The 26,870-nt window shown below is 34.9% G+C and overlaps 1 protein-coding gene and 1 non-coding gene across 2 annotated transcripts in view; one reads left to right on the forward strand and one right to left on the reverse strand.

Annotated features, from left to right (window-relative positions):
• Positions 1-26,870, reverse strand: part of Octalpha2R (alpha2-adrenergic-like octopamine receptor) — a 350,919-nt gene that overhangs the window by 86,086 nt on the left and 237,963 nt on the right. The window lies entirely within an intron of this gene.
• On the forward strand, positions 9,634-9,725 carry TRNAI-UAU (transfer RNA isoleucine (anticodon UAU)). Its single transcript is given in 2 exon segments — positions 9,634-9,671; positions 9,690-9,725. It is a non-coding gene; the product is annotated as a tRNA-Ile (tRNA).

A 26,870-nucleotide genomic window follows, 5' to 3' on the forward strand; every position in this document is an offset into this window, starting at 1 on the left:
GTTATTTTAAATAAATAACGATTAATAAAGAAATAGACATTGCAACTATCTTATTCAACTGCAATAATTATCCGAGTCACAACCCAATGTCACGTTAAGCCCAGAAGATTTGACAGCAAATAAGTCAATGTCTTAGACCCTAAGGTGTACAAGGGTCTAATGGGTTGATCGCAATACGATTAATGACTCGGTATAATTTATAGTGGAGGCTTTGCTTGCAAAAATATAGAGTGATGTCCGAATGAGGAATGCTTTTAGTAACGTAGAAACGTATTGTATTTTCGTTTGGGAATTAAGCTGATTAAAAGTGGCTATAATAAAAATATGTTCTTACTTCGATACATATTTTAAGGTTAAAAATAGGTACGAGAAAAAATATTTTGCACATGGGGTAGATTGATTAGGGTTGCTGTTGTAAGTTTATGTACTAGGTACCTAACTAAAGTTTCATGATAGATGACTCGGTTGGCTTGGTTGGTAGTGGCCCTGCCTTCCAAGCCAGAGGTCGTGGGTTCGATTCCCACCCGGGACAAATATTTGTGTGATGAACAAAGATGTTTGCTCTGTGTCTGGGTGTTAATTATCTATATAAGTATTAATTAAAATTATATATGTATGTTTATCAGCCATCTGGTTTCAATAACACAAGCGAAAGCTTAGTATGGGATAAGATCGTGCCGTGTGTGAAAATTGTCCTGAAATATTTAATAATTTAATTTTAATTATGGATGATTTCATATTATAACAATTTAATTAAAATTTCTAGGTACTAACCTAATTGTTTAAATACCTACTAGTTACATTTAATTGTTAGGTGTATGTGTAATCAACCTATACCTATATTGTGGTCAATCTCTACCGTTTGATATTCTCGAAAGAAAACAATAATTTGATAATTTAAATACTGCGAATTGTTTGATATACTGACAGGGATTTAGACATACCAAAACAACAAACTTTACTTCCAAAACATGTGCCAATTAGAATTTTCCTACACCAGTGACCCTTAACAGGGAACCGAAAAAGCCAAAAGGTCTTAAAATAATCTAACCCTAAACTACCACAATGAAATTCCACAGGACAATCACCCCTTGTTAATCAAAGAGAAACGGGTTAAAATTCTTAGCATTCTTCAGGATCTTCAATTTTCAATAACCTTTTCAAAGACATAAATTCGTTAGGGTTGAAGAGGGTAGGTACAAAATGTCTATGGACGTAACGGAATTGTTTTTAAAACTAATTTTATTACAATAATGAATTAGTGCGGATTTCTTCCGTGTGAGGTTTTTTTTAAGTAAGTTTATAGCTTTAAGTAGATAGTTATTTATGTCAAGTGAAGTCCCATGTCCCCTAGTGGGGTAAGGGGCAGATGCATTATACATCTGTTTCACTGATCGATTTTCTTTAGGGACAAGTAGGTGATCAGCCTTCTGTGTCCTACCAGACCAAGACATTTTTTTTTTCTTCGTCTCCACCGGGAATCGAACCCAGGACCCCTCGGTGTTACGCTCACGCGTCAACCACTGTACCGAGGAGGCGGTCATTTATGTCAAGGATAGTCCAATTAAAATTGATATTTTAATTGGACTATCCATTTAAAGTGGTAGTCGAGCACGCTTCGGCAGGAATTGGGCCAGCTCGCACCGGGGAAGATACCACACCCCCACAGAAAACCGGCGTGAAATAGTAGCTACTACTGTGTTTCGTACGGTGAGTGGGGGGGCCGGAGGCCCGTATCCCTTTCCTTATCCTTCCCACCCCTTTCCCTTGTTCCCGTCTTCTTTCCTTTCTTTAACCCAATAGTCCCAACCATCCCATCCCTACCCCCTTCAAACAAACAAAATGGCAGCGGGATTAAATATAGAATTACCCCAGGAGGGTACCAGCATCATCGATGCTGGAGAATCCCTCTCTGAGTGTTCACGCTCAGACTGCCCCACGTATTCTGGGGGGGGCAAAATTCCGCTATTTTATACTGCCACGGACAAAAAAGGTAAGCCTGTATCGGCGACCCCTACCACATTACTATCTGTGGACTTTTGCAATATTAGGGGACTTCATTCAAATCTAAATGCCGTCCACCAACATCTCGAGGCGGCTAAGCCGGCATTACTCTTTTTGACGGAGACACAGATCTCCTCTCCTGCTGATACTTCTTACTTAAACTACCCGGGATACACGCTGGAACACTTATTTTTACCGCGTGCCGGAGTTTGCGTCTACGCTAGAGAGGATATTTGTTGCCGTCGCCTTGGCATTCTTGAGGGTAACCTGTCCATACTATGGCTGCGCGTCGACTGCGGTGATCACCCCCGCATTTACGCATGCATTTACAGGAGTCATAGTGGAAATGCTGAAACTAATCGCCTCACCGAGCACATCCAAGACACGATCGACGAACTTCTGCAGAAAATCCCCTCCGCTGAAATAGTGGTCCTGGGCGATTTTAATGCCCACCATTCCGATTGGCTGAGATCAAAAACCACAGATTATGCGGGTCGAACTTTCCACGACTTTGTTCTGTCATACGGCCTATCTCAGCTCGTCTCTACAGCCACTAGGATTCCTGACGTGGAGGACCAAATGCCATCCCTTTTGGATCTCTTTCTGACATCTCATCCTGATGACTACCACGTTGCAGTTGAAGCTCCACTAGGGTCTTCCGATCACTGCCTGGTGCGGAGTACTGTGCCTGTCGCACGCAAATCTCGACCTAGACCTGCAAGCCACCGTCATGTCTGGCATTATAGATCGGCGGATTGGGACGGGATGCGTTCCTTCTTTGCATCCTACCCATGGAGTCAGATTTGCTTTGTATCCGAGGATGCCGATGCTTGCGCTGACTTAGTCGCTGATGTGGTCACGCAAGGTATGGAACTCTTTATTCCTTACTCTGTTGTGCCCGTTGGCGGCAGGTCCCAACCTTGGTTTGGGCAATCCTGTAAAAAGGCATCCCGCTTTAAACAGGAATGTTTTCAGGCCTGGGTTAAAGCCAGCGCAAGAAAGGACTCCAATGCCAAGGATCTTAAAAAAAGGTTTAATGCTGCCTCACGTCAGTACAAGAAAAACATCCAAAAAGCCAAAGCAGAGTTCGTCAGGAGAATCGGCGAGAGACTTGCGCGCTACCCCTCAGGTACACGTGCCTTTTGGTCACTTGCCAAAGCCGTTCAGGGGAACTTTTGCAAGTCATCCTTTCCTCTTTTACGTAGGGATGACGATACTTTGGCCCACACTGCAAACGAGAAGGCCGATACGTTGGCCACACTCTTTGCGTCAAATTCGACCATGAATGATGAAGGAAGAGTTCCACCCACCATCCCATACTGCAACAGCAAAATGGCTGAGGTGAAATTCACACAACGCGCCGTACGTAGAGCTCTTCTTTCACTCGATATTAATAAATCGAATGGGCCAGACGGTATCCCTGCGATAGTCCTTAAATCTTGTGCTCCCGAATTAGCTCCAATCCTTACGCGTTTGTTTCGATGCTCTTACACTTCCAGTATAGTCCCAAGCACTTGGAAGACTGCCCTGATACACCCTGTACCGAAGAAAGGCACTCGCTCCGACCCGAGAAACTACAGGCCGATCGCGGTTACCTCCTTATTCTCAAAAGTGATGGAATCCATCATTAATTCCCAGGTGTTGCAGTATCTAGAGGATCACCAGCTGTTAAGCGACCACCAGTACGGTTTTCGCCGAAATCGCTCGGCTGGTGATCTTTTAGTTTATCTGACCCATCGATGGGCATCTGCAATTGAGAGTAAGGGGGAAGCCATGGCAGTTAGTCTGGATGTGGCCAAAGCATTCGATCGGGTGTGGCATAGGGGGCTCCTCTCCAAGTTGCCTTCATACGGACTACCTGAGAGATTATGCAAATGGATAGCCAGCTTTCTCAAGGCACGAAGCATTAGGGTCGTTGTCGACGGAACATGCTCAGAATCCTTGCCTGTGAACGCTGGTGTTCCACAGGGGTGCGTGCTGTCGCCGACGCTATTCCTTTTGCATATCAATGATATGTTGCAGGTACGTGATATACATTGTTATGCCGATGATAGCACGGGCGACGCCGCATATACCGGTCTTGCAAACCTCTCTCAGGACCAAGTGGATGAGCATCGGAAGCAGCTTGTGTCTAAAATTGAGAAATCTCTTGAAGAAGTCTCAATGTGGGGTCAAAACAATCTTGTCCAGTTTAACCCCTCAAAGACGCAAGTTTGCGTATTCTCGGCTAAAAAGAGGTCTTTCGCAGTGTCACCTACATTCCAGAACACTCCTCTCAAAGCCACGCCTTGTATCGGAATTCTCGGTATCGACATTGCTAGCGACGTACAATTCCGCGGTCATCTGGAAGATAAGGCTAAATTAGCCTCAAAGAAACTTGGGGTGCTCGCTAGAGCGAGACAGTACTTCACGCCAGCTCATCGCCTACTACTCTACAAGGCTCAAGTTCGGCCACACATGGAGTACTGCTCTCACCTATGGGCTGGAGCACCCCAGTATCAGTTACTTCCTTTTGACTGCCTTCAGCGTCGTGCCTGCCGCATTGTCGATCTACCTGAGCTCACCGATCGGCTGGATCCTCTGGCTTTGAGGCGTGATGTTGCGTCTCTGTGCGTGTTTTATCGCATATATAACGGGGAGTGTTCTGAGGAATTATTTTCTTTAATACCACCTGCACAATTCCACCACCGCACTGCCAGACACAAGCAAAAATATCATCCACACCATCTGGATGCATGGCGCTCGACAACCGTGCGTTTCGCACGTAATTTCCTGCCCCGAGCTACACTATTGTGGAACAACTTACCACCTTCCGTGTTCCCCAACCAATACGACATGGGAACCTTCAAGCAAAGAGCCTACACCTTCCTGAAACACCAACTTCCACCTTAAAGCCGGCAATACGATCGCAGTGTTCCCAACGTTGTGATCGTCATGGGCGGCGTCTATCACCTACCATCAAGTGAGTCGCCTGCCCTATTGCTAGGGTTACTATAAAAAAAAAAAAAAAAAAAAAAATATTTAAGAGATTTTCAAACAAACAAATTATTTATTTATTGTATAAAGGTTTATTTCATACGACTATAAAAATAATTTTTAGTCCCTAATTTTAACGTAGATATATTCTTACCAACTGCAAAGCCTTTAAAGACATTCATAATGATTAGCATTAACTTCAAACAGGCAAATACACCACCCTTATAGATTTTCCATCCCCGCGCCATTGCCACATATCTTAGCGGATTTTATTAAAAAGATTACACAGCTAGAGCAATACAATCTTGTCAGAATGGACAGTTATCGCATTCCTCTATATATTACTTTTATCAGGTACTAGCCGTGCTCCGCGGTTTCACCCGCGTGGTTCTGTTGGTCTTAGCGTGATGATATGTAGCCTATAGCCTTCCTCGATAAATGGGCTATCCAACACCGAAAGAATATTTCAAATCGCACCAGTAGTTCTCGAGATTAGCGCGTTCAAACAAACAAACAAACAAACTCTTCAGCTTTATAATATTAGTATAGACACAGACTAATAATAATATACTACGGTATAGATTATATGGAACTTAATGAAATATTTTCATTCTTTCCTTGGAGTGTCTGTTTATTCGTTGCTCTATGTCTTGCTAGAAAAAGAATAAAGTTGCTTGTACACATGTTTAAAGCAATGTCACTACAAAGACTTCTCTAGAAATAGGCAAGATTTATATAATGTAGCCTTAATTAAATTAATAATATCAAACTCCTAAAGAAAAAACTCCAGAAGCGTTCTTTCTGTGTTCTCTCTTTTTTTGCAGACAGTCTTCAGTTTCTCATTTTTTTTGTATATTTGTAAAAGTATTGAACCGATTCGTAATATTTACCACACATATTTACTTAGGGCACGCAAATAGTTACGATAATCGCATAAGCTACATCATCCCAAAACAAAACTCGAATTTTTAACAAAAACTGCCAACAAACACACAGACCTACTTTAACCAATTTTCGCCATAAACCTTCAAGTTCTTTGGGTTTTAAATATTATTCCTCTCACGTTTCAGCAATTAGCAGATATCGCGACTTCAGATATTTTACTGCTTTTCCTTAGATTTTGGAGATTGTGGTAAATTTGTTCTGGTGTTTAATGAGGTGATCATTGGAGAAATACTTTTGGACGTGAATTGTGTTTGCGTTTCGGTGAATGATGTCGGTAGCAAACTTTGACAATCGCTTTTTTAAGAAAGGCTTTAAAATGTATTGACAATTTAATAAATCAGTATCAATTAATTAGAACGTAGTTTATACTATCTAGTTATTAATGAACTGACCACAATAATTGCTAATTCAAATACCTCAAGGTAAAAGTGAAGTCCCATATCCCCTAGTGGGGCTTACCGCTTACCCCACTTAGGGCAGATGCATTTTTATACATCTGTTTCACTGATCGATTTTCTTTAGGGACAAGTAGGTGATCAGCCTTCTGTGTCCTACCAGACAAGACATGTTTTTTTAACCCAGGACCACTCGGTGCTACGCTCACGCGTCAACCACTGTACCAAGGAGGCGGTCAACGGTATTACAATACAGAGAGATTATGAATTTACTTCGTAACTTTAACTATACCATATGTATTTAAATTTTATACTTTCATGAAAGCTGTGATATTTGAAATACATTCATAAAACAGTACACAGATATATACCTCTAGGTAGGTACTTAGTAATGACAGTAAAAGACATAACATACAGGCAAAAGCCCTGAAAACACTACTTCAATTCTGAATCGCGTAAGAAAATAGTTTTCATATTATTATCACAGCAAATTGAAATGTTAAAATTGAGTTATAACTGATAATATTTTGACGACCTGATAGACGTTATTAAATGACTTAAATGAGTAGGCACTAGATAAACAAACGACATTTAACATTAATGTTTATTTTAGTTTGTATTATCAGTCTAGAATATCTAAAAGCAAATGGGATAATCTTTATACATACAAAGGTTTTTTATGAGATTAAAGAAAAATGGTTCTTCTATAATCAGATTTAGGGATTCACCCATAGAGATCTAGAGAGATGCCAATCGCTTGCGCTGAGTACGAAACCGTGTCTCATAAAAAATTTACGCACACAACTGCAGTAAACAAAATCAAAACAATACTTCGCGTTGTGTGCGTGTCATCACACAAAAATATGAGAGCGACTATTCGTTCGCACACTAGATTGTAAGTGACGTACGTATACAGCACCGCTACAGCTTGTTCTCTTTTTGTACATATTGCTGCGACACCGGCCCCGCCCCCTAACCATATCTCCCTTTAGTTTCTGTGATCTGTGGTTTCACCGCTTGCTGATAATGTGTCTAACAAGCTATCTGACACTTTTGACGTAAATTTTTATACATCATACTAACTGACAGTTAAGCTAAACGGAACATATCATGAAGCTGTGAATCCTTGATGTGAATTTTAAATGATAATGATGGCCGGCATTATTATTTAAAAACTAATAAAAATAATGGAACCTAGTAACATGAAAATATTTTAACTTAGCATTCTCATATTGCAGTTCAATAAAACCGTAACAATAAAAGTTAAAATATCTTCTTGCCATGAAGGAAAAAAAACCTTCCATGTGAATTCTATTTTCAAATTTAAGCGCGAAAATGACAAGATGGCAGCCGTAATGCAAAAACGCGGGCGACGTGGTGTGTCAGGAAATTTAAAATGTAAAATGTATTTCTAGCTACATCATGTGGGTGTCATGTAATTACAGTAAATATTTGGAAGCTGCAATCTTGTTAAATTAAAGTTTCATTTGGTTACATATTAAATTTGAGTTGAGAATTCGTTATAGCCACGTTTCCCTGGAATATGGAAAAGCCATATGACAGTATGAGCACAGATTATTAATTGTATACGCAAAAGACGGAATATTTAAATAGACCAGCCCCCCTAGACAAGTGGCTTTCTATTAGCGTAAAGTTTAATAGAATAGATTATGAATGTATGAGATTGACGTAATCAATCGTCGTCGTCGTCGTCGTAAGCAAACGTCAATCTCATACATTCATAATCTATTCTATTTAACTTTACGCTAATAGAAAGCCACTTGTCTAGGGGGGAAGTTAGTTTCTTCTTCTTTAACATACTAGCTGTATCTTTCGGTTTCGATAGTGTTATCTAGTGATTAATAAATTAAATAAAATTCTTATAATATCTCGTTAAAGCTGTTCTAATGTTTCAAAATATAATAAGTAATATAATTGGTATTAAAATCTGTGCTGAGTCAATAGTGATAAGAATGACGTCATCAAATTTTATCAAATAGTAGTTAACAATTACACGTTATGATAAACTTGATAAGTGAACTATTAAATGACTTGTACTATTACATTTTTTTTTATTGTACAATAGGGTAGCACTTGACCACAATCTCGCCTGATGGTAAGCTGAGATGTGGCCTAAGATGGAGCGCGCTTCCCTATAGAGTACCCGTTCAGTCTTCTCTTGAAGAGTTCCATATTGTAATCGTTATATGAATTTTTATAGTAGTGTTTTGGTATTATCGTATAGTATTTTCTAGTCTATGATTTTACGCGAGAATTAGGTATATATTTAGAACTTAAAGACTTTTTAACGGATGCTGCGATATAGTATAATGGGAATGCAAATATTTTTTTTTTGCTATTTTGATAATGAAAAAACGTTCAGTTTTACAGTGACTATTAAGAAATAATTACATCTCTTACACTTAATTCTACGCGATATGTAGTAAAAATCAACTCGAAAAACATAACCCTCTTTCTGGGATAGTCGGATATACCTATATTTAATACTAGCTGTAGCTGCGCTCTGTGGTTTCACCTGCGTGTCGCCGCTCCTGTTAGTCTTAACGTGATGATAGATGGCCATTAGCCTTCCTCGATGAATGAGCTATCTGACCGAAAGAATTTTTCAAATCGGACCAGTAGTTCCTGAGATTAGCGCGTTCAAACAAACAAACAAACTCTTCAGCTTTATAATATTATAATATGTAGATTGCTTGCTGGAAGAAAATAAAAGTAACGATTAATTTTAATTTAATTACAGTACCGGGAAAAATAATTAATATTAAAATTTAAATTTATAAACTTATAAAGGCAAAATTTTCCTTAAAATAAATAATTTAATGAAATTAGGTTTCAATCGAATCGCTTTTATTAGGTTAATGACTTTTTGCGTTGTTGTAATTAATTATTATTTGCTTCATTAATTACAATAATTTTAATTAATGAACTGTATGTTTTTACATATTAATTGAAAATATTTTTAAGCTATTGCATAGCTTCTATCGCGGGCCTTGTGCGCGGGGACCGAATCGAGAAATTCCGTAACGAAAAAACCCCACGCTCCCCACTCCGACGGGCGCGGAGGTGTGGCTTGAAGGCATACCATGCAATATAGCTTTACCGCGGCAGTCCCCGAGTGCCACACGTCTTTTTAATGGGTATTTATGTTTTTAATTAAAAAATGATATGAAATAATGTACTGTTTAAAATAAAATGTGACGAAAAAAAAGTAAAAATAACCGACGCGGGCATAATTTCAGAAGCAAAAGAAGTACATCCAAATACGTATTATAATTTCGATTCCCCGCGCGTCGCTCCAGTGGCGCAATTGGTTAGCGCACGGTACTTATAAGGCAGTGGCCGTGAGCGATGCCGGGGTTGTGAGTTCGAGCCTCACCTGGAGCATAGTTTTTTGTATTTTACATAATTATTATTTACTTTTTTATTGGTATGCGATTATGTTGATACTTTAATGTATGTTTTAATTTTTTGATAAAGGCAGAAAAGGTAAAAATAACTTGTCTTCGAAATGCAGGGTCAAGGGATGGTCAAGGGGGTCAAGGGATCGGTTATTTATTATCTAATAAGAAAGAAGGTATAAGTTCTAATGTACTAAACTAACAGAAGTAAATAATAATAAACATTAGTTATACATAAATATTAAATACTACGAACAAAATATTGTTCAATACTTCAATACTGCATCCTTCACAGTTCACACACACATACACGTGTGTGAAGTCGTGAAAATTTAATTCGAAAATTTGCCATTTCAAAACATAAGGCATAAAAAATATGCGTTCTAGCGTAGCCTAATATACTTACCTACCATAAATACCGTTCAAAATTATTTTCATTTTCCAACATAACACCTCTGCCAATTCAGCTATTAAAACTGTCAACAAAATTAAAAAAAAACAGCTTCTAAAGCGCGGGAAAAAAGCCAAAAAGAGCGCGAACCATTTTTAAACAATAAAGTGACAAGCGATAAAAAAGGACAGCTATATTTTCCGCCTCATCGATCGGTGCATCGAAGCGAGACAACTTATTGTTAATCAATACTGCTTTTATGAATTTTAGTCATAGTTATTAAATTTTGAAGTATGTAATTTTGCACGGGTTTGCATAGTATGTTGGTATTACAATAATTCTCTTTGAATATATCTCGATGCTTTGAATAGCCTTTGGTACATTGTACGTAAATTTATTTTGTTATATTATGTTATTATTAGCTTGTAATATAGTTTGCATACGAAGCGAAATAAATTCTCTATAGTATATACTATAATTCAATAGACCGTATATGTATAAAAAGTACTAACACATTTTAAATTACTATAAAACAGTGAGTGTATTCTCGCGTAAATCTAAGGTACCTAATCGTAATCTCGTCAAGTTCCTTCCTAGGTATAACGTTACTATAATTTTCTAATAATACCTACATAGTTTAAAGGCACCTAAATATAATTATATTTCAAAATAATATTACTTATTATGTTTCAAGGTTTCTAAACGTTTGTATGTAGACGATTTAAAATTTAAATTTAATGTGCTACGAACGTCGTAGAGATTGAAATAGAGTCAAACATCTTGCTATGACGTTGTATGAAGTTAAATTTTAACACCAACATTTATAATTTTAATTTAATATAAGTAAAATGGACGTAATAAATAAAATGTGTCCAAATCCAAGCGGCTTGACACAAATAAATTAACTGTGAATAACAGCGGCGGGGTCAGACGGGGCTGGCTATGTAATATGTTCGTGTTTCGATGTGTGGAGTTAAAAGATTTTGGGACGCAATAAATTTGCGGGTTTTGGACGCAAATTGGGTCAAGGTTGGTGGCTGAAGGAATCCTAAGATAGGATTCCTAAGTATTATGTTTTATTGCAATACGTGGAGGAGAACGCAGGTAAGTTTTTCGAATGGAAGTTTAAATTACCACCGTCAGCATATTATTAAACTTTTGATAAAATGCATAGAATTAATAAATAACAGGGCTAAGGCAGTCAATGAAATGAATATTTTATTAATATTTTGATAGAAATCAGACTATTCCAAACTCATTTTACGGGTGCAACATTTCTAAAATATCCACACAAATTCATTTTAAACCAATGTTTCTAAAGTTTTCCAGCTCTAAAATGTTAATTACATACATTTAGAGTAACTAACACTAAGCACGTCAAGTTAGCAATAAGCAGTAAGTTATGTTAAAGTTTTGAAACAAATTGTTGAAAAGCGATCGAGTAAATAAGTACGTAGACGGTAAGTAAACACAAATACTGTGCCATGGTTACACTGTGTGAGTGGTGTATGGTATGAGCGGTAGCGATTTTATACTTATACTAGCTTTCCGCCTGCGGCTTCGCCCGCGTTTTCAAAAAAAAACCCGCATAGGTCCCGTTCCCGTGGGATTTCCGGGATAAAACCTAGCCTATGTCACTCAGAAATGATGTAGCTTTCCAACAGTGAAAGAATTTTTCAAATCTGCCAAGTAGTTTCGGAGCCTATTCAATTCATACAAACAAACAAACAAACAAAAAATCAAACCTTTCCTCTTTATAATATTTGTATAGATTAAAATGCTTAAAAAATCGCAATTTTTACACACTTTAATCTGTTTTTTACATACGGTAAAAAAAAACTAGAAGCATTAATGCAATTTCACTGGGATTATTTTTTCATTTTGCATGATTCATTGCTGCTTCGTTTCTATTGGTCATTTATGCAATATCTTTCTACCTTTATATAACTATAAAATAAATTTAACTTTCCTCAATTATTTTTTCAATTCGAACCAGTTGTTTCTGAAATTAGCTCTATCAAACAAACTTTTAAACTTTTGAACATAAGAATAAAAGTTAACACCTCCTGGTCAATAAATCAAAAATAAAATCTGTTCAACTTTTCAATTTAATTTTACTGTAAGCCTTCAGTAAGTTAAATGAAGCAAGCACCTGGATTTTCTGTGCCGCGCGGTTTCACCCATGTGGCTCCGCTTCTGTTGATCTTAGCGTAATGAAATATAGCCTATAGCCTTCCTCGATAAATAGAATATCTAACGCCGAAAGCATTTTTCAAATCGGACCAGTAGTTCCCGAGATTAGTGCGTTCAAACAAACAAACTCTTCAACTTTATAATATTAGTATTTAGTATAGATTAAAATAGCATGTCATCTTCACTAAACTTGCGCTACAACTACCGATACTTAATTGAATCAGCATATTAATTAAGTCGCTTATAACTTAAGCCAAGTTGCACTTAGCTCCGCTTAACACATATCTGTTATCGAACTGTTGCATAGTGATGGAGTAGCTTAGCGGTCTTATTTAGTTCTAAGTTTGCTTTAAGCAATTTAAGTTAGCTAAAGTATTGCAATTATTTCTTATTAATTAGTGTTCAGTGAACGCTTTATCTATAAATTAAGTAGTTATGTTTCCTGGCTTTCTTTTGGTTTGGTTTTAGTAATGGGTTTCTAGAGAGTAGGGTGCACAGAACATATAACTCTTTATATGTTCTGTGGTAGGGTGTATAATATACACAAAATTTACATACGTGCGTATTACAGTATTTTATGTAGGTATGTGAACGTCAAACCAATTTCACGCAGATTTTTGGCACATTGGTGGTAATTCTAAAAATAATATTGTAATTTGTAGTTAATAAATACATCTCATATTATTTTTTATGATAAATAAATAACCCGAAAAACAGACTTTTACCATAGGACTAGCAACCAAGCGTTAAATTTTGTATTTATTTTTAATTTCGGTAAGGCGCGTTCTTAAGGCCCGTTTAGAGACAAATTTCAAGGTCGCGTCATGGCATTACCGTCACGTCATGGAATAAGGCGACGATTTTTTTGAGACTTTGAATCTTGGCAAAGCAGTTTCACTTCGGCCACGTGTGCTCGGGACACACGCTCTTTTTTATTACACGCTTTATATTAGCTTCACCTGTATGTTTGTAACCGACTTCTTTGGGCGCGATTTTGACCCACTTTAAACGGCCAGATTTCGTTCAAACTTTGTAGATTTATTGAGGACCGGTGACAATACACTAATTTGATAAAATTTTCTATTTTTTAGTTCGGTTTTCTATAAAAAGCGTGTTTTTTAGTTTTTTTTAACTATTATTATTATATTGTAACCTCTGTGCCTCGAAAATAAATGTGAAATGCATACACAGGGCCTCTAATAAAAACTTATATAATCACCAGCGGAATTCCCGAACATTCGTTAATGAGCGAAATTCTCGAAGTTTCTATCCTTTGTTCTAGCGCAAGTTTAGCAATGTTAGTTGTTTATAGCTAACTAGCTTTCCGCCTGCGGCTTCGCCCGCGTTTTCAAAGAAAAACCCGCATGGTTCCCGTTCCCGTGGGATTTCCGGGATAAAACATAGCCTATGTTACTCGTGGATAATGTAGCTGTCGAATGGTGAAAGAATTTTTAAAATCGGTCCAGTAGTTTATGAGCCTATTCATTACAATCAAACAAACAAACAAATAAAGTTTTCCTCTTTATAATATTAGTGTAGATGTAGATGTAGACTAACAAGTGATGCAGTATGGGATTCGATTTTTGGAGTAAAAATGGTAGTTTATTAGATATTTTTTTTGCGTTTGAGAAGTTATTATCTACCTATAGATTTTGGCTTGAAAAAAGGTGGTTCAATTTGGATTTTTTTATCGTTAATTTTTTTTTGTTTTAAATTATTTTGTGGCTAGACTACTTAGATACTTTGAAACTTAATAGATTACGTCTGTCCATTTCGTTACGGAATCTTAACTTACTGATTATTCAAAGCGTCACGTTAAATAATATAGAATAAATTAATCATATTTTAAATCCCTTAAAAAAATTGTACTCCTTCTTGTATGAAACCAGTGTGATGAAAAAATATGACAAAGTCCATTCGAAAGTAAAACCATAAACCCCACACCATAGACCTCATAAAAGTCTATTAAAAAGAAATTGAGCATATCAAATTGATGAAATTTTCGTAACTCCACGTCGCTAACCGGCAATAATATTGTACATTATTAAAATTTCGCTGTCAATGGAATATTAATGCGAGTTTGTTTGCGTTATTTCGTCTTTAACGACTTTGCGAGTGAAAATTCGGCTGCCTATGCTAATTTCACTTGAAGGTGCGAAGCGTCGCTTGATGGATGCGGCATTATTGATGTTTATTTACTCTTAAGTCTTAATGTTGTGAAAAGGGTTTATTTTAAGATGTGGAGTATCGCTATTTTTGTTTATTTTAAGATTTTAGTAAGTACTAGCTTTCCGCCCGCGGCTTCGCCCGCGTTTTCAAAGAAAATCCCGTTCCCGTAGGATTTCCGGGATAAAACCTATGTCCTTTCTCGGGCATCAAAATATCTCCGTACCAAATTTCATGAAAATTGGTTCAGTAGTTTAGGCGTGATTGAGTAACAGACAGACAGACCGAGTTACTTTCGCATTTATAATATTAGTATGGATTGAGATGGGAAGTACATTCGTTCGTAGGTACTTAGATGGAATACTATAAAATAGGTACTGTGTTTCTGAAGTATTATAATATTATGTTGTTTAAAATTTAATTTCTATTCAAGGAGGAGAATATTGTGCTTTGAAATTCTCATCTGCACTCAGTTGGACAGCTTACAAGTGACGGCATAGTGCTGAATCTTATTATTTTATGCTCTTATATCGTTCTAGATATGTTACCTGGGGCCTTAGACAAAGTAATAATTAAAAAACGATAACGAAGTTAGAAAAGGCAAAAATGTATGGGATTGACATACGCCGTGTTAGATCACGTGGTCTATCTAATGTCAATCCCATACACTTTTCCTTTTCTAACTTCGTTATCGTTTTTTAATTGTTACTTTGTCTAAGGCCCCTGGTGGTTCAAATGACCCATAACTTTTTCAACATGGGCCTGTAGTCTATAATGTCGTAGTCATTGTTTTTATTTTCAGAAGAGTTCATTTGAATCATCCACTCTATTTTTTATCAATCCCTGAAAACAACAGCAGGTAATTAATTTATTTTAACCGTAAAATTTAAACGAATTTAACAATATGTCAAACAATATATCACAAGACGGGAATAATTTCTCAAAAATAAACACCTCAGCGTGAAACTTGACGTGGCGGGTGTAATTTGTCAAGACTGTACACCTGCCAGGAGCGTATCTTTGTATCGTAGATGGTTCTAGAACCTTCTATATCTATATATCTACAGCTGGGTTTATTGTATAATAAATGCTATTTTGTAAAATATTTTTTGACGTCATTTAATCTGCCTTTATTTGTTTCTGTAGAGCATCAATACTTAACTAAGTTATTTGAATTTGTGTTAAGTAGTAGTTACAAATTTTATTTGCAATTTCCATACAATCTGGAAAATATTTATACTTATGAGCGATGAAATTTAAACAAAATTATGGTCTAACTAATAATAACGAAACTATTCTGCCACATTGAATGTTCAAATAATCAAAAATAACGGTCAATCCTTTAATTGTAGATTAAAAACATACACGAATAAAATCACAAAGGCATTACATATTATAGAACCCAGCTCTAAACTAAAGCATCCGCTAAGCTAAATCAATAACCAACTATTTAACGAAATCCTAACTATTTGCAACCAGTCGAATAATTCGATAAACTTTAGTTACTGAATTATCGATTAAACTGAGATTAGATACGTGGTTTACATTAAACTTGGTATCATTTAATGTTGGATTGATTGCTGTCGTTAAATGACCTAGGTTTAGCTTGAGTAATTAATATAAAAGAAGTAGAATATTAAAGTATCTTTAAAAAAAATGGAGAGTACTAATATAAATTCTATAAATAGGTAAATACATAAAGGAAAATCGATCCACGAAGAAAATTCACGCTTTTGCCACATTATTTTATAAATTGCAATGATTATTTTTGCGACCCAAATATCGACCAATAGAATTGCACCATTCGACGTCACGTGGTACAATATAATTTTTTGAAAATTTTCTCTGGTAGTTGCCACACGTCAAACTGACAGGTTGAATTCAATTGTGAAATTATTGGCCGACATTTGGGATGGAAAAATAATCCCCCGAATACCACACGAGCTTCAAAATTATCTGGCATTTCCCTCAAGGTTCCCTGCAAACAAATAAAGTCGTCAAGTTTTTCAGGAAAAATCACTCGCGCTTCGCGCTCATGATTTTTTAACCTTGACTAAAAACTTGACTCCTTCATTTGTTTGCAACGAACCTATCGGAAAATACCCGATAATTTTGAAGCTCTTCTTGAAGTGAATATTCAATTAAATAAATTTCTTCATATAATTATGTTGTTCTTTATTTTAGTGTGTCATGAATTTACGAATTATTGTATATTGTTCAATATTGGAATATTAACGGTACGAGTAAAACCTTATAACATTTAAGTCAGAAATCAAATAACTGGTCAATGACTTGAATTATTGCTTCCTTTAAATTGTATAATACCCCTCGCTCACACTAATTGTCTTTCAAAATTATAAATTCTCAATTAAAAAATGTCCCATTGTTTACAAACTATAACCTATGTTAATACTATTATAAAGGCGAAAGTTTGTAAGGATGTATGGATGTATGGATGTATGGATGTATGGATGTATGGATGTATGGATGTATGGATGTATGGATGTATGGATGTATGGATGTATGGATGTATGGATGTATGGATGTATGGATGTATGGATGTATGGATGTATGGATGTATGGATGTATGGATGTATGGATGTATGGATGTATGGATGTTTGTTACTCTTTCACGTAAAAACTACTGAACCGATTACAATGAAATTTAGCACACATATAGAGGGTAACTTGGATTAACACATAGGATAGGTTTTATCCTGGAAATCCCACGGGAACGGGAACTATGCGGGTTTTCCTTTGAAAAGGCGGGCGAAGCCGTGGGCGGAAATCTAGTAATCTATAAAAGCTGAAAAGGCTCCTTATTCCATATAATATTCAACATAATGACAAACGCTGGCTCCACTGTGTACCACGTTATTGTTCAAAATGAAAAGAATCCCGTACATAATAGAAAATAATAGAAAAACGACCATTATTCGATGTGTTATGAATTATAGGTATTTACTATCGAATAATGATTTTATATGACGCTTGAATAAGCCGGATTTGTCGATGAAATATACGATAGTAATCAGTTAGGGCTGTACTGTGTTTATCGATAGAATTGTGTTATCGATAAAATGGTTGTGGTTAAAATTGGTGAAATGTTTTATTTTATAATTGATAATATCGCAAGCATGACGTATTCAGAACGTTCAATTGACAGCTCAATTCATATAATATTATATTTAATTTATTTATTAAAACTTTTAAATTATAGGTACCTACCTGCACTGTTATTGTTATAAGTAATTTTTATAAGACTTTTCTGTATTTGACTTTTAAATCCAAAGATAAAATTCTTGCAAATTTTTATACTATGTGTAACTTTTCATATAAATATTAATATTACCTAGGTACATCATTTTCCAAGAGAGTATCCCTTCATACGCCCTAACGTAATTACTACTTAGTTTGAAAGTAATACAATAAAATTATTGTTGGTGCTTACTTTTCATACGTTTCCCTAATATTATCCCGGCTATAACATCACTGCTCATTAGCCCGTATCCAGCTGTTAAGAAAAGTAACAAAAGCAATTATAATACATGCTGATTCACGACAGACCGGATACAGTATTGTTTTCCACGAAAAACGCAATTAACGCTCTCTAGATGTGTAGCAAAGGTTTAGACCTTTTGAATAGGAAAACTTGATTAACACGTAATTATGTAATTGAATTATGTTTAAAAATCATGCAGTGGTATTCTTGATAATTTTATAAATACATGAAATTAAAAATATGTATTTAATGCTATCTATATACTTAAATTATTTGTCATCATTTATTATAATCTTGACATCCAAAGGACATAAAAACAAATCTGGCGTTCTTGATAGAATTAAATGAAATATAAATTGAACCTTTTCAAAAATGTGTAAAAAAACAAACCAATTATAGCTTATCCCATAATTATCGACATTAGACATCACTAGTCGTAACTTAATACGTAATTCCGGCCCTAATGAGACGTCGTTCGTACAAGGGATAAAGGCACTTTAATTGACGTTATGTCGCTTATCATATAGGTCTACAAATATTCTTTCGTAAATGTAATTATTTATAATAATTTTTCCAAAAATGACTTAAGTTTAGAAATGCTTTATTACTAAAAATAAACGTGGTATCCATACAGATTAATTACTTACAAATTTAATTTTTAAAATAAAACTAAATTTATCGATAACTATTTCACATCACTAGCTGAGGCTAGGTTTTAATGACGACACTAGCCGTGACGAATAACTTTGTTCACATATTGTAGATTCAGTTTTATAAAGTTTTAATATACCAATTTGTAGCAAATGTCTATAATTTAATTATTCTAACTGGATATAGTAATTGTAAAACCTGTTTATGTAATAAAAAGCGTATTTGTTTGTTATACTTAGTGTTTTCTCTATTATGCAAGGAATTACCAAAATAATCCGGTCATCAATACAATTATTCTTTGAAATCTAGAATAAAACATATCCTAAATCAATAATACTAAAACCCAAACTCTTTACTCATTTACTCATCCATCATATTCAATTGGATAAATAAAAATCTTTATAACCGATCAAATATTTATTTCAAAACTATCGACATCGCTCCTCACTAATAAGGCCAATTTCTAATGAGTTGATACTGAACACAGCCTTATAATTGGCAACATGCTTCTGACATAACTTTGTGATATGTGCTTGAACGAACATGAAAAATGTTTTTGTTACAAATAATAATTGTTTGAATTGATCTGGTAAATAGGGGGATATGCTTAAAGTTATAAAGAATAATTTTTGTGTGCATTAATTACTTTTTTTTGCAAGATTGGAACTCGTAATAGAAAGAAGTGTGATGTTCCTCCATATACATACAGAAACTTCCTTTTTTTTTTGAAGTTAGTAAAAAAATCTGTAGTTTATAAGATACTTTTAATTTGGATTCATTTCCTTCTATCTTTTTGTAGAAATTTATTTTGATCAGTCTAGCAGTTCGATGTGAAAATACAAGTTACAAACAATTATTTCAGTAAAGACTAGCTTTCCGACTGCGGCTAAAACCTGCCTCTTGAATCACTCTATCTATTGAAAAAACTGCATTATAATCCGTTGCGCAGTTTTAAAGATTTAAGATAGGTACATAGGAACAGAGAAAGCGACTTTGTTTTATACTATGTAGAGATGTTCGATTAACAGTTCCTACAGTTCAATTGTTGTGTTAAATTGGTTTTTCTTATTTCATACCTTTAAATAACGTTTCAACAAATAACAAACAAGTGAGAAACATTCATACAAAAAGGGGATTTCAAAGAAAACTCTCAAGTCGATTATCAATTCTCGGAGTTTGGTATAATCTTGTACCTAACTCCACTTTACATCATTGAGTGAAATGGTCCCGTTTACTGCAATTTATAACTTCAAATATTTCCATTTATATACGGAAGTTTGTATTCAAAATGTTTTATCATTAATTTATTAGCGGTTATTCCGAACGGGTGATTTACGTTAAAAATATAATTATAGTCTCTTGGCCTATAATACTGGCCTATAACATCTCTTGGCCTATAACATTCTGGCATGAGAATAAAAATAAAATATATCATACATCATTTTGCTCGGTAACGATGTAGCTTTCTAATGGTCAAAGAATTTCTAAAGGTCGTGCAGTTTTTGTTTAAAAATTTAAAGAAATAAAAAAATCTTTTTTAACTTAATTTAGATGCTATTTATGTATCATAATATAAACGGCTATAGAATAATTATTCACGCATAGTGCTGTAAATCCTAAAACCAAAACCTAATTGTCCTTAATATATCTGTGTAAATGACCCAAAGATCCTAATAAACCAGTCAGCAGAATCTTAATTAAAAAAATGATAAAACCCAATGGAAAATCTAATGAAATACCGATTTGTTCTCAGCCATTTAGCAAGTGCTGATTGAACTCGACTCTAATGAGGTACTGGGGACCATTAAATCTAATCTGTGGTTTAATGTGTTCCTGAGATGTAATTGATACAGGAAAATAGCAAGGGAAAGGTATTTTTGGATATAAACTCCGCCTTTTTTAGGTTTTGACACGAAAAGGGGAATAGCGTTCTTCCAAACTTAACTATTACCTAAACCTATTGATTTACAACTCCAAGTTAAGTTTGCACCTCGCTAAAGTTTCCTATTCTGCTTCAATTATTACAATTGTTACAGAAAGTTGACTTATTTTCGAAGTTTATTTGACTTTTGTAATAAAAGTACTATACAGGGTTATATACCACTATTGGTATACTAAGCGCGAAGGAACTAGTAGTTTTGCATACACTGATCACGTAAAAAATACTTAAACAACAAAATTACATCAAAATTTGTTTGCTAAATTTTTCCTGAAAATCCATGTTTTCTTCTCTAGCTTCGCGCAGCCGTCATATACCGCTTCTCTAATGTGAGCATTTTGTCTATGAAAACATAATCTTAAACGATAGCTCACGTGCTGGTGACAAAAATGGGCGGGTTGCTTGTTAGGGGTGTACACATAGAGTTTTAAGAATTCATCTATTTGAAAAAAAAATGGGTCTGGAATTTTTTAAGTATTTTTTACGTACTCAGCGTATGCAAATCTATAACCTCCTTTGAGCTTAGTATACCAACAGTAGGACACCCTGTATATTAATTTTATTAAAATGACGTAATCGAAGCGAACAAGCATGGCCAGGTAGAAACTCAGACAGACAGACAACACAGAGCATCTGAAAGAACGATACAGTATGTAAAATAAACGCTCTTGTTTTAAAAGTTTCTAATTGCTAAACAACATTTTGAGTTAAAAAACACACTCAATTTGTATACTGCAATAATTGTATCACAATACCACAGTTTACATTCACGAAAATAGAACAACTAAATTGCATAAAACATATGTTATTTTTTTAAAAAGGTAGCTTTGATGTCTTATCCTATACTAGCTGCTCCGCGTAGTTTCACCCCCGTGGCTCCACTCCTGTTGGTCGTAGCGTGATGATATATAGCCTATAGCCTTCCTCGATAAATGAGCTATCTATTATCTAACACTGAAAGAATTTTTCAAATCTGACCAGTAGTTCCCGAGATTAGACCGTTCAAACAAACAGACAAACAAACAAACAAACTCTTCAGCTTTATAATAGTAGTATAGATGACTTCAAAATCTGTGTTATTCCGTTACTGTTCTCCTCAATACGTTTCATAAAAGTTACATAATAACATTAACGCTATGTAAAGCCCTTTATTTAAAGACGTAACCTAGTTCATTACAGTCTCAAAGTTAAAGCTATTATTAGAGCTTAACCCAAGACAATCCAACGTTACAAAACTGTTATTCCATGGAGGTATAATCCGACCATTATGCACAAATTTACATTCCACTAATGGCCGCCGAGTTTTGTTGGAATATTTTAATTATTAAGTGTTTCTTTGCGCAAGTAATGACAGTTTAAGTGAGCTTCCAAGACCTCTGGTTTTGCTGGCAATAGTTTTAGTTACTTTGTTTGGAGAGCCTTCTAGAATGTTCTGGAGTTTCACAACTTTTTTCTTGTTATTTACAAGTGCAAGGGCTTTTCATATCAGTCGTGTTTTACGTTTAACTAGCATTCGGCCATCGGCTTTGGCCGTGTATATTTATCTTGAATCACTCTATCCAAAAGCCGCATCAAAATCCGTAGCGTAGTTTTAATGATTTAAGCATACATAGGGATATAGGGTCAGAGAAAGCGATATTGGTTTATACTACGTAGTAATGACAGTGTTATATTCAATAATATCGGGTACAGTAATGTATACAGTCCTCCACCACTTCTGTCCGTTTATCTGTTTGCAATAAACTCAAACCCTAATGCACGGATTTACATTCTATTTTCACCGCTTGATAGATTGGTTCTCAAGTTTTAGACAACGCAGGCGAAGTCGCGAGCGTAAAACTTATATTGCTCCACCAGAGGCATCGCCCGCGTTTTCAATGAAAAACCTAGCTTTTGTCTTATTCTGGGTTTTCAGCTACCTGCATACCAAATTTCGTTGTGATCGGTTCAGCAGTAAAGAGTAACAAACATCCATCCTTACATACTTTCTCCATTATAATATTAGCAGGATGTGAAATTTTTATTTAAAATTGAGTCACAATATAATATTAATTGCACGCTTGTTATAAAGTGTTAAGTGTTTGAGTTATGTGAATCCGCAAACATCGAGCTTGATGATTTAAAATGAAAATAACATTTCATATTCAATATAGAGTCGGTTTTAACGATTCATTTTGTTTTTTAAGTTCGAAATATATCAAAATAACACTAATTTCGATGTTTAAAATATAGAATAGAATATGAATTTATTCGCACAACAAATAAAAAGATAAAAAAATATAATACTTATAATTTATAAACAATAAAAATATGTAAGTATTTAGAATCTTTATATGCGCGAAAGAAACCTTTTATTTATTTGGCGCATCAAAATATGAAAGCTAAACAAAAAAAGCTTAGGAACCGAAAAAAACTTTACGAGAAATAACTCAAAACCGTAAAATAAGATAAAAATCCACGTGCTTCCGCATTTAATTACTTCCCCTGTCCCACGGGGTATAGGACAGACTGCACTAATGTATTCGTTCACGTTCACACTATGTCGTTACGATTAATTTATCGTTGGACGACTGTTAACTCTATCTGTTCCCGTTATAACGATTATTTGTCGTCAATTTTTGAAGCGAAACTTCTTTAAGCGCGTTGAGAGTAAAATTTCAAGGTCGCGTCATGGCATTACTGACACGTCATGGAGTAAGGCGACGATTTTGGTATCTTGAATATCCTTTTTTATCGTTTAGCGACTTTTGTGCAAAAATCGCAAAAATGTCGTGTATGTTCTATATGACCTCCATTTAAATATATAAGCCACGACATTTAAAACGACACGATAATCTATTGTCACGACAAAGTGGGACCGCGACCTTCCACTGATCAACTACGTAGCTTGCTAGACATGTCTAGATGGAAAAATGACATATTTCTGCGTTATTTATTAATATTTTTCCTAATAATGCAGTTTTTAAGTGCAATGTTACATAAAGGAAAAAATACACATAAAAAACATTAAAATTATATCTTTTTACCAATTATTTTAAACTCACTTTCCATTCGCGGCTTCAACCACTTTTAGAGCCGCTGAAACTCTGGCCAGACAAGACAAGGTAAAATAAAATGCGCACAACTCATTTTAAAATTGTATTACATAAAAATCTACAGCAAATAACCTCTACATTCCCGCATCAGAAATTTTAAATTCTTATTCGCTTACGAATTTAATTCTTTACACATTTCCTTGATTTCAAAAAATTCCGCTTCTCGTGCCAAAATCCCTAAGCATAATTCATGCCATTTCCCTAGAAAGGTCACAGAACAAACAATTTGCTAACAGATTCAAAAGATATTGTAAATTGAAGTTAAGATACTGAACTCTGATACTCTGTGGCTTTAAGGCGGTGAACACGAAATATGTTAAATATCTATCTATATATATATAAAACTCAAAGGTGACTGATATAGTGATCTATCAACGCACAGCCCAAACCACTGGACGTATCGGGCTGAAATTTGGCATGCAGGTAGTCTGGTAGATGTCATAACGTAGGCGTCCCCTAAGAAAGGATTTTAGAAAATTCATCCCCTAAAGGGGGATGAAAACTTATACCATGAAAATTTATCTTTTAGGCGCAAGCGAAGCTGCGGGCAACAGCTAGTTGTATAATAATATTATGATGTAAATAATTAGTAATTTGTTGATATAGTTCATGGGTAGGTACTGTATTTTCGATTATATCTGCATATTTCACGAAGGCTGCAAAACAGTGCTAATTTAAAAATAATTCACTAGCAGAATTTTAAATTGACTTTTTATCTTTCAACCCGGACGGAGCCGGAGCGAACAGTTAGTTTTATAGAAAGCATGTCAATCAAGCAAATTTTATTTTTCTTATTACACAATACACATATAATATTATAATTTACTTACCTACTAATATGTTTTCAAAAAAAAAAAAACATTTATTAACAATAAATTGTTATATTATATTCTTATACCATTAACGTATACAACGATTAATCTATTGTAACTATTTTTATAGCGTTAAGGAAACAATTAATTAAGTTATCTAGGCAGACGTCAGGCTATAGCGAACTCTAGACCGTGCGTTTCGCAAATAACTAATTACTTACTCTTGGGAAATATAATTAATTTCCGTGTGTGTGTGTGGGTTGAGTTATAGGAGAATAGTATTTTTATTTATTTTATTTATTTACTAGCTGTGCCCCGCGGTTTTACCCGCGTTGCTCCGCTCTTGTTGGTATCAGCGTGATGACATATCCTATAGCCTTCCTCGATAAATGGGCTATTTAACACTGAAATAATTTTTCAAATCGGACCAGTAGTTCCTGAGATTAGCGCGTTCAAACAAACAAACTCTATAATATATGTATAGATGTATAGATAATGCAACATCATGAAGCAATTACTGCGCGAAGCAGCTCGACCAACGTGGACGTGGCTCGGCGGAGGAAAATGACATGTGCTGCTCACTCTATGGAACCTGCCTATAAACTCTTCAATAAAACTGTACATAGAAGAAACTTTATAACTAAGTAAGAATTAAAAAGAGTTAATTGAATTACTTAAAAACACGAAAAAGCTCTTGTTTGATTGTAAAATCACTATTGAAGTAATTCTCATGATAAGGTCATAGAATGTTTAGTGTGTCTATAATATTACAAATGCGAAAAGGTTTATTTGTTTATTTGTATATTTTTTTCATGTAATAGAGCAATTTCATGGTATGATTTTTATGTCTAGAAAATTGGGAAGTTAGGAGGCTAGAGAATATATGTCATTTTAAACCGGTGAAACTTTTCATTGCCATAGGACATTCCTGCCACCAGGCGTGTGATGCCGCGAGTATTTAAATAAATTAGTTTTAACTAGCTGTGCCGCATGGTTTTACCCGCAGTGCTCCGCTCCTGTTGGTCTTAACGTGATGATAAATAACCTATAGCCTTCCACAAAAAATGGGCTATCTAACACTGAAAGAATTTTTCAAATCGGACCAGTAGTCCCTGAGATTAGCGCGTTCAAACAAACTCTTCAGCTTTATAATATTAGTATAAATTTATTTTAAGTGCTCTGATAGAATATTTAATACGCTATATTTTTAGGTAAATGATAGTTTCGCCAATAAGTTTTCAATCAAAAACTTGCGATATTTTACTAAAAATATAGTAAATCGCTACCGCTCATGCTTGCACCACATACCGCATGGTCGCACGCGGTTGGTTGGTACGCAAAAACGCTCCGCTCATCCCGTATATTAATGCACGCTCAAGTGTACTGGAGAGCGTATGCAATTTGCATTAGCTATTTTTGTTTAGGTTTTTTTTCAAAAATATTTTATTAAATTTTTTCAGGAAAATTATTGATAAGGAATTTCTTATTTAATAATGAATTGTGATAATAATTGTGAATACTTTATTCTTTAGTTTTGAAGATGTTTTTTGCTCTCTTATCCAATTATTTAAGGTAAATACCTGCAAAATAAAACTCGAATATCGATAATAAAAGACTTTATTTATAAATAAATATTAATAACAATAACTGTCTTTAACGATGCAAGTTCAAAAATAAAAGGAATAAATAATTCTTAAAGAAAATGTAAAGTTTCAACAACGTCTGTGCACAATTCTTTGACTGTGCTAAATATATGCGCTAGAGTGATTCACGAAGTCTTGTAGAATAAATAAATGCTTGAGATTTGATACGCAGACTCGATGCATTACCCGTTGCCGTCACACAAAACCGAGAAAAAAAACAAAAATTAACAAAAAAAAAACACAGGATAGGCATGACGTACCTACATATACCTAACTAAGAAAACCAAAAAGGACTTGTATGCCGAGCACACGTGTAAGAAGTGAAACTTCTTTGGCAAGATTCAATGATACCAAAATCGTCGCCTTTCTCCATGACGTGACGGTATTGCCATGATGCGACCTTGAAATTATACTCTCAACGCGCTAAGAAGTTTCACTTAAAAAAATAACAATGCAAAGAATATAGACAAGATATTTTATAACGCATTAATGACGTCACAGCACTGATTTGCAGATACATTATGACTGAAATATTACGAATGCAAATGTAAATTAAGAACCGCTCTAAAATTCTCACTTTATGGAGCGTGGAGAATGTGTTGGAATAAGTAATAGAACGTATAATCCATCTAGAAGCTTCGAGAACTTACACGCGTGTTATGAAATGCTAGCTTAAAATTATTCATTTATTCGAAATATGCTTTTTTTAATTAAAAAGTAATTTACCTGTTTAAAAATG

This window comes from Colias philodice, chromosome 23 (assembly GCF_061535455.1).
Source record: "Colias philodice isolate Cphi_HAF_F1 chromosome 23, ilColPhil1 Martin Lab GWU primary, whole genome shotgun sequence".
NCBI lineage: Eukaryota > Metazoa > Arthropoda > Insecta > Lepidoptera > Pieridae > Colias > Colias philodice.